The following is a 10825-nucleotide window of genomic DNA, read 5'->3' on the forward strand; positions in this document are numbered from 1 at the left end:
AAAGTTACTTTTCCCATCTGAACTGACCCTCTGAGTATGCTTTCAGCGTTTCCCTTAGTCTGTCCCCAGGACCAGTGATTGCAGAGCATTCTACCTAAGTGTTGGTGCCACAGGGATTCAGCTATTCTCACAGGGAGCCAGCAAAAGCCTCACTGACCAGATGTCTGACTCCAAACTCCTTTTTATCCTGCCCAGATCTGGACAGATGAAGTTTTCAGGTACCCAGTGGCAAAACAGTGGTCTCCCCATGGCTAGTCCCTTCTGTGTGAGATGTTTCCTTTAGGGAAATCATTAAATGATGCTGCCGGGAAAGTAAATTGCCTAAGGTCACCATGAGCCAGGAGTTGGCCCTCAGGTTTGCTGGGTTGGGAACTTAATTCCATAAGTTCCTCAGAGGTAAGAAGGCTATGGGGAGCTGATTCTCTAAGTTAGAGCCTGATTGACAAATGAATACAGACTTATCAATGAGGGTATCAGGTAGGATCATAAGTGCCCAACCTTTTCTGAGAGTACCCCTGAGGATAAATAATCTTACTTGGGATGCTGAAATATAAAGGAGATTTTCTTGATGTAGACAAAAGCAGAGCAAAGTTTCAAGAGTGTTCTTGTTTATAAGGCTATTTCATCATTCTAGAGTAGCTGGATTCACTGCCTTTCTGCACTCTGGAGACGTTTCTGAATAAAAAGTACTGGTTCTCAGAATTTGAGGGCTCTCACCCTGGCACAGTGCTTGAGGACACCCACCAGTTTAGAGAGTATTTATGCAGACCATCTGTGATGCCAGATATAATAGGGCACAATTGGGTAGATGACAACTTCTTTTATAAGCTAGGGCTTTCTAATTTTTTGTAAATAATGCACTCATGCAACAATATGTGTATGAATTGACAGAAGGATTCTAGCCATCCCAGGTCCTGTTCTGCCACCCTGAGATCTACAGGAAGTAAAAATCCCCACACATCTGTGACTCATTGTTGCTCATCAGTTGGCCCTGACAGATCTGTTGGAAAGCTCTGGCACATACCATCATCTTCTTTACTAGATTTTGGAGCATTTAGCAGAGATGATAAATATTTTAGTCTTATGAGCAACACATTTTCTCTTAGGATCAGATTCTTTTGATATCGTGTCTTGGGGTTTTCTGTCTCTACTTTCAGCAGGTGAATTTTTCTGACCCTGCCCCCACCATCCCAAATCTGGAATGCCTTCTGTGGGCAATACTTTCATATTGTGTTCAGATCCCCACTTCAGGGCTGAGGCACAAGCCTCCAGCTGCTGATGGCTCACAGCTGTGTCCCTTCCTAGGCAATGACCTTGGCAGAGAACTATCTGGCTCCAGACTAAGGCCCCTCCCAGGGATGGCTCAATAGCCAATGACTGCCTGATGCAGAGATACAATGGTTGGGCCCTTGGCTTTAGTAGAAGACAATTCTGAAGGCTCATCTCAGCTCCAGCACTCCCTGTAGCATTGGTAAGGCCTCAGTTACAACATATGAAGGGTCAATTTCTCCCCCACCTATTCTTGTAAGTGCATCTCTGGAAACATACCCAATAAACCTTCTGCATGCTAGTCTCTGTCACCAAGTCTGCTTTCAGGGAACCCAACCTAAGCCACATTCTCTTTGAGATCTCTTGAGCATTTCAGTGTCATATACTTTCTACACTATAAAATGATCAGATTTATGTAAACACATGGAGTAAATTGTTAAAAGTTAATGGGCAAGTGAACAGCTAAAACGTCTGGGAAAAATATAATTCAAAAGAAAAATCTGAGTCTTCCTTTGGGAAGGGAGGGAGAACCCAGAGAGACCAAAAGGTGACCTGTCCTCTGTGTCTTCTAGGACAAGTCACCTTCTCTCTCTGTTGGCCTTCCTTTCTCCATCCATCATGTGATCAGGTGCATACCTAATTCCTCTACTCAGACTTTCTGTGGCTCCACATTTCTCTGTTTCTCTAATGCAGTGGTTCTCAAACTTGATTGTATATCAAAACCTCTTTAAAGGCATTTTAAAACACAGATTTCTGGGCCCCACCTTCAGAGTTTATCATTCAGTAGGTCAGGAATGCTGCCCTAGAATTTGTATCTCTAACAGGTGCTAGGAGACGCAGATGGCAGTGCTGTTAGTCTGGGGTCCACACTTTGAAAACCATCGTTCTGGTGGTGTCTAAGAGCTGTTTGTTCTCTCTGATGGAAGAAGGACCATCTCACAAGTTATAATAGTAGTGGTATTATTACTCAGGAACTTTAAACAGTTAATTCAGCTTCTTTATTTGCTTAGCGAGAAACTCTCTGTTAAGAAAAGTTTTCCCAGCCCAGTTGAAACCTAACTATCTAAAGCTAAATATTATATGAAAAAGAGGTCAGTTTTTCCAGAGGAGGTTGTGAAGATTATAAACCACATAGATTTTGATTAACGGCACACTCTTCAAAGCAGAAGAAAGGAGGGAGGAAAAAAAGTGTCTTTTGGAGAGTGTCTTTCTTGAAGACCCTTGCTACCTGAACATGATCTGGATACTGACAGGGTCTGATATGAGCCTCACTTGTGTGAAAGATCTCAGCCTCCAGCCCCTGGGGACTCTGGGAGCTGTGCTATAGCCTTTAAGGCATGCTCACTGCCAGCAAAAGTCATCCACACAGGGCTGCACTGCTGGAAGTACTTTCCCTTCTCTGGCCCCAGGCCTCACCACCCAGTGTGTTTTTACTGGACATCGCTGAGGTCTGAGAGCCCAGGCGTCAGGGCACTTCCCTCTTAGGAGTGTAGTGTCTGGGATGCTGAGCCCAGGCCTGCCAGTTCCCATGCTCGCCTCCAGGCCATGACGTAGTCCTGCTGGCTGGAGGAAGGCAGGCTTTGCCTGTTCTCACTGAGTGTGTGGTTGGATGATGCCCTGGACTGTCCTCTGAAAGCACTTGGACACTGCATGGGATCAAGAAAATCTTTAAATAATTCTTCCCCTTTGTACCAAAGGCAGTTTACCCACCTTTAAAGCATCAGAGGATTTCAGGACTCAGAGGGATCTTGAGAGACCATCCAGTCAAGCTCTTTCTCTTTAATGATCGTGAAGCCCTGTTCTTCATAATGATGCTAACATTTCAAGTGTATGAAGTTTACAGAGTACTTTCATATATATCATATTTTTCTTACATGGTCCATTGAATCTGTTAGAAAGCCCTGTTGACTTTTCCTGAAAAATATGCCCTATAGATCTGCCATTTCTCTTCATCCTTTCTGCTATACCCTAGCCACCATAATCTCTTGCCTGGACACAGCGCTGGCCTCCAGACATGTTTCTTCTCTTGTTCCCTGGCTCCCCCACTGTCTTAGTCCACTTAGGCTACTATAACAAAACACCATATACTGGGTGGCTTATAAATAGCAGAAATCTGTTTCTTACAGTTCTGAAGGCTGGGAAGTCCAAGATTAAGATGCCAGCAGAAACAGTGCCCCATTTCCTGGTTCACAGAGAGCACCTTCTGTCTGTGTCCTTACATGGTGAAAGAACAAGGCAAGCTGGACATGGTGGCTCACACCTGCAATCCCAGCACTTTGGGATGCTGATGTGGGAGGATCATTTGAACCCAGAAGGTCCAGACCAGCCTGGGTAATATGATGACACCTCATCTTTATTAAAAAAGAAATAAAAAATGAGAGAGGAAGGCAGTCCTCTGGAGCCTCTTTTATAAGGGCACAAATTCCATTCATCAGGTTTCCTGACCTAATCACCTCCCAAAGGCTCTCCATCCTAACACCATCACATTGGACTTTAAGATTTTCATATGAACTCTGGGGGGACACAGACATTCAGACCATAGGACCACCCCACTATCCCTTTTCCACATAGCAACCAGAAGGATGTTTTCAAAATATAAATCAGTGGCAGTTGCACAACATTATGAATGCACTAAATGTCACTGAAAATGTTTACGTCAAAATGGTTAATTTTATGTTATGTAAATTTCACTTCAATTTAAGATATCTATGTCTGAAATGGTTTAGTTATTTGTCCTACCTATAGTCTAAATTACATGTTGAAATATAATCTCCAATGTTGGAAGTGGGGCCTAGTGGGAGGTAATTGGATCATGGGGGCAGATCCCTCATGCCTTGGTGCTGTCCTCACAATAGTGAGTACTTGTGAGATTTGATTTTTTAAAAGTGTGTGTCACCTCCTCCCTGCTCCTTGCTTCTGCTTTTGCTATGTAATGTGTGGGTTTCCACTTTGCCTTCTGCCATGAGTAAAAGCTCCCTGAAGCCTCCCCAGAAGCTGAGCAGAAACCAGCACCATGCTTCCTATAAAGTGGAACTGTAAGCCAAATGAAACCTCTTTTCTTTATACATTACCCAGTCTCAGGGGTTGGTTGTTTTTCTCTTTTTACTTAGAGTTCATTTTGCCTTGTACCAGTCTCAGGTATTTCTTTTTGTTTGTTTTGAGATGGAGTCTCACTCTGTCACCCAGGCTGGAGTGCAGTGGCATGATCTCAACTCACTGCAACCTCCACCTTCTGGGTTCAAGTGATTCTCCTGCCTCAGCCTCCTGAATAGCTGGGATTACGGGCATGTGCCACCACGCCCAGCTACTTTTTGTATTTTTAGTAGAGATGAAGTTTCACCACGCTGGCCAAACTGGTCTCGAACTCCTGACCTCAGGTGACCGCCTGCCTTGGCCTCCCAAAGTGCTGGGATTTCAGGTGTGAGCCACCATGCCCAGACACAGGTATTTCTTTATAGCAATGTAAGAACAGCCTAACATAGAAAATTTGTACCAGGAGTGGGGTCTTGCTATAAAGATAACTGATAATGTGGAAGCACCTTTGGAACTGGGCAATGGGCAGAGGTTGGAAGAGTGTGGACGCTCAAAAGAAGACAGGAAGATGAGGGAAAGTTTGGAACATCTTTGAGACTGGTTAAATGGTTGTGACCAAATTGCTGATAGTGATATGGACAGTGAAGTCCAGGCTGACAAGGTCTCAGATGGAAATGAGGAACTTACTGAGAACTGGAGCAAAAGTCACCTTTGTTATGCCTTAGCAAAGAACTCAGCTGTACTTTGTTCATGCCCTGGGGATCTGTGGAAATGTGAACTTAAGAGTAATGATTTAGGGTATCTGGTGGAAGAAATCTCTAAGCAGTAAAGCATTCAAGATGTGGTGTGGCTGCTTTTAACAACCTAACTCAGATGCAGGAACAAAGAAATGATCTAAAGTTGGAATTGATATTTAAAAGAGAAGCAGAGCATAAAAATTTGGAAAATTTGCAGCCTAGCCCATAGCAAAGAAAGAAAAGGCTTTTATAGGGGAAAAATCCAAGCAGGTTATGGAGTGACTACTTGTTAGAAATATTTTCTTTTTTTTTATTATTATACTTTAAGTTTTAGGGTACATGTGCACAACGTGCAGGTTAGTTACATATGTATACATGTGCCATGTTGGTGTGCTGTACCCAGTAACTTGTCATTTAACATTAGGTATATCTCCAAATGCTATCCCTTCCCCCTCCCCCCACCCCACAACAGGCCCCAGTGTGTGATGTTCCCCTTCCTGTGTCCATATGTTCTTATTGTTCAATTCCCACCTATGAGTGAGAACATGCGGTATTTGGTTTTTTGTCCTTGTGATAGTTTGCTGAGAAGGATGGTTTCCAGCTTCATCCATGTCCCTACAAAGGACATGAACTCTTCATTTTTTATGGCTGCATAGTATTCTATGGTGTATATGTGCCACATTTTCTTAATCCAGTCTATCATTGTTGGACACTTGGGTTGGTTCCAAGTCTTTGCTATTGTGAATAGTGCCACAATAAACATACGTGTGCATATGTCTTTATAGCAGCATGATTTATAATCCTTTGGGTATATACCCAGTAATGGGATGGCTGGGTCAAATGGTATTTCTAGTTCTAGATCCCTAAGGAATCGCCACACTGACTTCCGCGATGGTTGAACTAGTTTACAGTCCCACCAACAGTGTAAAAGTGTTCCTATTTCTCCACATCCTCTCCAGCACCTGTTGTTTCCTGACTTTTTAATGATTGCCATTCTAACTGGTGTGAGATGGTATCTCATTGTGGTTTGGATTTGCATTTCTCTGATGGCCAGTGATGATGAGCATTTTTTCATGTGTCTTTTGGCTGCATAAATGTCTTGAGAAGTGTCTGTTCATATCCTTCGCCCACTTTTTGATGGGGTTGTTTTTTTCTTGTAAATTGGTTTGAGTTCATTGTGGATTCTGGATATTAGCCCTTTGTCAGATGAGTAGATTGCAAAACTTTTCTCCCATTCTGTAGGTTGCCTGTTCACTCTGATGGTAGTTTCTTTTGCTGTGCAGAAGCTCTTTAGTTTAATTAGATCCCAGTTGTCAATTTTGGCTTTTGTTGCCATTGCTTTTGGTGTTTTAGACATGAAGTCCTTGCCCATGCCTATGTCCTGAATGGTAATGCCTGGTGGGAGGTGACTGGATCATGGGGGCACATCCCTCATGGTTTGGTGCTGTCCTCACAATAGTGAGTACTCGCAAGATCTGGTTGTTTAAAAGTTTGTGGCACCTCCCCCTTCCTCTTATTTTCACCATGTGACATACAAGCTCCTGCTTTGCCTTCTGCCATGAGTAAAAGGTCCCTGAGGCCTCCCCAGAAGCTGAGCAGATGCTGATCCTATGCTTGCTCAGCCTGTAGAACCATGAGCCAGCATGATTAAAAGAAGTTTAATTAAAAGAAAGTTAAATGAATTAAACTTCTTTTCTTTACAAATTACCCAGTCTCAGGTAGTTCTTTATAATAACGCAGGAACAACTTAACACAATATCTGTCTATCTATCTCAGAGAGAGAAAGAGAAGAGAGCATGACACCAAATCCTTCAGTGGTTTCAATTGCACTTAGAATACAAAGGTAAATTCTTTAACACAAGAATACTAGGCCTATCTGATGTAGCCATTGCAACATTACCTCCCTCATCTCCTATCACACTTTCTCTCACCTGCGCTGTTCCCAGGCACACTGTCTTCCTCTCTGTTCAAGCACCTTGTACCTGGAGAAGCTGCAGGTGCTCAAGCTGGAAGCTGTTGAGCTTGTTCCTAAAAACCATTACAATTCCCTGTCTTTAATATGCTTCATCCAAGCCCACCCAATCCAAAGAAGCTTCCCCACTCACTATTAGTACCTCATCTTATTTTATTCATATCACTACCTGATATTGCCTTATTTGCTTATTTATTGTTTGACTCCCTCTCCACAAAAATATCTGTTCCCTGAGAGACCTTGTCTGTCTCTTTCAGTGCATCTCCAGGGCCTAGAACAGTGCCTGACTCCTAGTAAGTGTATTAGTGAAGGTTCTCCAGAGAAACAGAACCAACAGGAGTATAGCCTCCAGTGTGTATGTGTGTGTGTATACATATACACATATATATACACACATATGTATATATACACATATACACATATATATACACACATATGTATATATACACATATACACATATATATACACACACATACACACACACACACACACACACACACACACACACACACACATATATATATATATAGTCATCCCTCGGTATCCATGGGGGTTTGGTTCTAGAACCTCCCTCAGAAATGAAAATCTGCAGCTATTCAAGTCCCTGACATAAAATGGCATAGTATTTGCATATAACCTATACATATTCTCCCATATACTTTAAATCACCTCTAGATATGGCATTACTTGTAATACCTAATACAATGGAAATGCTATGTAAATAGTTGTTATACTGTATTGTTTAGAAAATAATGACCAAAAGCCTCTACATGTTCAGTATAGATGCACTTTTTTTCAAATATTTTTGATCCATGGTTGAATTCACAGATGTGAAACCCATGGATATGGAGGGCTGAGCATATGGAAAGAAATATATGATAGGAATTGGTTCATGCAGTTATGGAGGATGGCAAGTCAAAAATCTGCAGCATGCTGGAGTCCCAGGAGAGTGGCCAGGAGGCAGAGAACCGATGGCAGTCTGCTGATTGGATGAGACTCACCTACATCTGGAGGGTCTGTTTCCTCAGAGTTCACTGATTTAAACGTTAATCTCATCCAAAAACACTCTCCAAGTTGACATAAAATTAACCATCACAGTGAGTATCCTATAAGTGTTTGTTCACTGAATTATCTAATTTCATCATTGGAAATCCCATGAGGTAGGAATTACTAGCCCACTTTGCAGGTGTCTCTGGAGCAAGGCCATGAGTTTATTTGTTTAAAAATACATAGCTGGAAAGTGGCAACGGCTATGTTGAGCCCACTCTCTCATCAAGTCCGGAACTTACCTTAACAATTGCAGTGCACTTTGTATGCACTTCATCTCATTTGCTATACTAAGTAGGACTGAATCCTGAGCAATCTGGCCTTTTGAGAGCAATGAGTTTCTCAACTCTTCTCTGGAAGTTCTTCCTTACACCTATAAAAACCTTCCTGCTAGGACAGTGGGGAAGAAGAGAAGTTAAGAGTTTGAGGAAATAATCATGGTGCTTTTCCCTAGTACTCTAAACCTTTTTGGGGTTTGTGTGACTTTTGTCCTTTACTCTCTTTGCAGCAACCAAGTCAATCAACAACATATGAAAGAAAAAAAAAACAATCTATTTCTCATTCTAGCCCACTATTTGCTAAGATAGCTACCATTTATTAGACACCTACTATATGTCAGATAACTCTAAAGAGGAGTAGATATTATTAACTGTGTTTTGCATTTGAGAAAATTAAGATTCAGACGATAAGTAACCTGCCAGGGTCACAATTTATAAGTAGCAAGACATACTCAAATCTAGTCTGAATCCAAAATTATAGTCTTTTCACTTTACTACAGGGCTTCTTAACGGAAGTCAAATCTGACTCTCTACTAATTCATTCCACCCAAACCCCGGCCCCATTTCTGTCTATTTCTTTGCCAAACTGAAGCAGCATGGCATAGTGGATAGACCAGACGTCCTGGAGAGAGAAGCCCTGGGCCCTTTCCAGGCTGTCTGAACAAGTCATTTAGTGTCTATTATTCTACAGTTTATGCATGTGTAAAATGAGGAAAAGAAAAAAGTACCAACATTCAGATGAAAAGAGATGATGTCTGTGATGCTGAGGACTTGACAGTACCGAATGTGTTAGCTGATATTGTTATAATTCATATACATTGCTTCTTTCTAAATCTACAGTAAAAACTTGCAGGGATCCTTTTCTGATTAATACAAACCCATTTAATCACCTGTTTGATTTGTTTGCCTTGAGCATTAGCAAGTAATTATGAGCTCATTTTCAAATAAATTTGGTGTTTGCTTTGTTTTCTCAAATGGACTGTTCGGTAAGGCAGGGAATGAATTTTCCATTTCTTTTGTATCTTCTTATCAAGCCCAATGCAGGAATCTTCATTTAACAGGAGCTCAGTAAGTCCAGGTTGAAGAACTGACTCAAGAATGAGAAATTGTAGGAAAAGTCAAGAAGTCGTTTTGTTCATGGGGTGGAAGACATTTGATGAAGACTGATGTCTGGCGAATCCAGAAAGTATACATTAAGTTGGGAGCTGTGTCCCTAAGTGGATTGGCAAGGATAAATGGGGACACTGAGGGGCAAAATCTTGAAATCTCAATGCTTACATGTTTTGAGAGGATGGGTATTGGTTTTTTCTTCTTTAGAGCTGGCATGGTACATTGCAAAAATTATTAAACTAAAAGTCAAAAATCCTGGGCTGTGTTCTAACATTTGTAAGTCATTTAACAGCCTTAAGTCAATTTTAAAGCTTGGAACGTGATAGTGCTGAACTAGATTACTGTAGGGTCATTTCCATCTAAAAAATGTTATAATACATCACACAAGAGGCTAACTTTAATATATAAAGGCCTCCTACAAATCATCTATAAAAAAGCCAGTAGAGCTTGCAGTGAGCAGAGATCGTGCCACTGCACTCCAACCTGGGCAACAGAGTGAGACTCCATCAAAAAAAAAAAAAAAAGTGCCAGTAGTGCAACAGAGAAGGTGAAGAATATAAGCAGGTAGTTCACAGAAAAGATGACAACTCTTAAACAAAAGAGAGATGTAAAAAATTACAACTACAAAGAAATTTGATGTTTTCAACTATCAGATTGGAAATGACCAAAGAGTTCTAAAATTCACTGTGTAGCTCAGAGTTTGAGGAAGCCAGCACTTTAAAAAAATTATCCTCCAAGGCCGGGCGCGGTGTCTCAAGCCTGTAATCCCAGCACTTTGGGAGGCCAAGGTGGGTGGATCATTTGAGGCCAGCAGTTTGAGACCAGCCTGGCTAACATGGTGAAACCCTATCTTTGCTAAAAATACAAAAATTGGCCTTGCTTGGTGGCAGGCACCTGTAATCCCCACTAATTGGGAGACTGAGGCAGGAGAATTGCTTGAACCCAGGAAGCAGAGGCTGCAGTGAGCTGAAATCGCACCACTGCACTCCAGCCTGGGCGACAGAGCAAGACACTGTCTTAAAAAATACATATATATATATATATATATCTTCCAGAGGCTGGCCCTTGCAAGGTGTGCTTCCTAGGCTCCTGAGTCAGCTGGCTTAGAATATTCCCTAGAGAGGTTAATTTGGTGATTACTATTAAACTTAAAAGTTCACATACCCTTTGATGTGGCAGTTGAGCTTCTAGGTATTGATTCTACAGACACACTCCCACACATGAGAAATGACTGTGTATGCAGGCATTCACTGCAGCACTGTTTGTAGTAGCCACAGATTTAAAACAACTTAAATGTCTGTTTTTAAAATAAATTATATCATATCCCCATACATGCAATGATAGCAATCTTTAAAAAGAATGAGGCCATCTCTATATG

This window comes from Pan paniscus, chromosome 1 (genome assembly GCF_029289425.2).
Source record: "Pan paniscus chromosome 1, NHGRI_mPanPan1-v2.0_pri, whole genome shotgun sequence".
NCBI classification, from domain to species: Eukaryota; Metazoa; Chordata; class Mammalia; order Primates; family Hominidae; genus Pan; species Pan paniscus.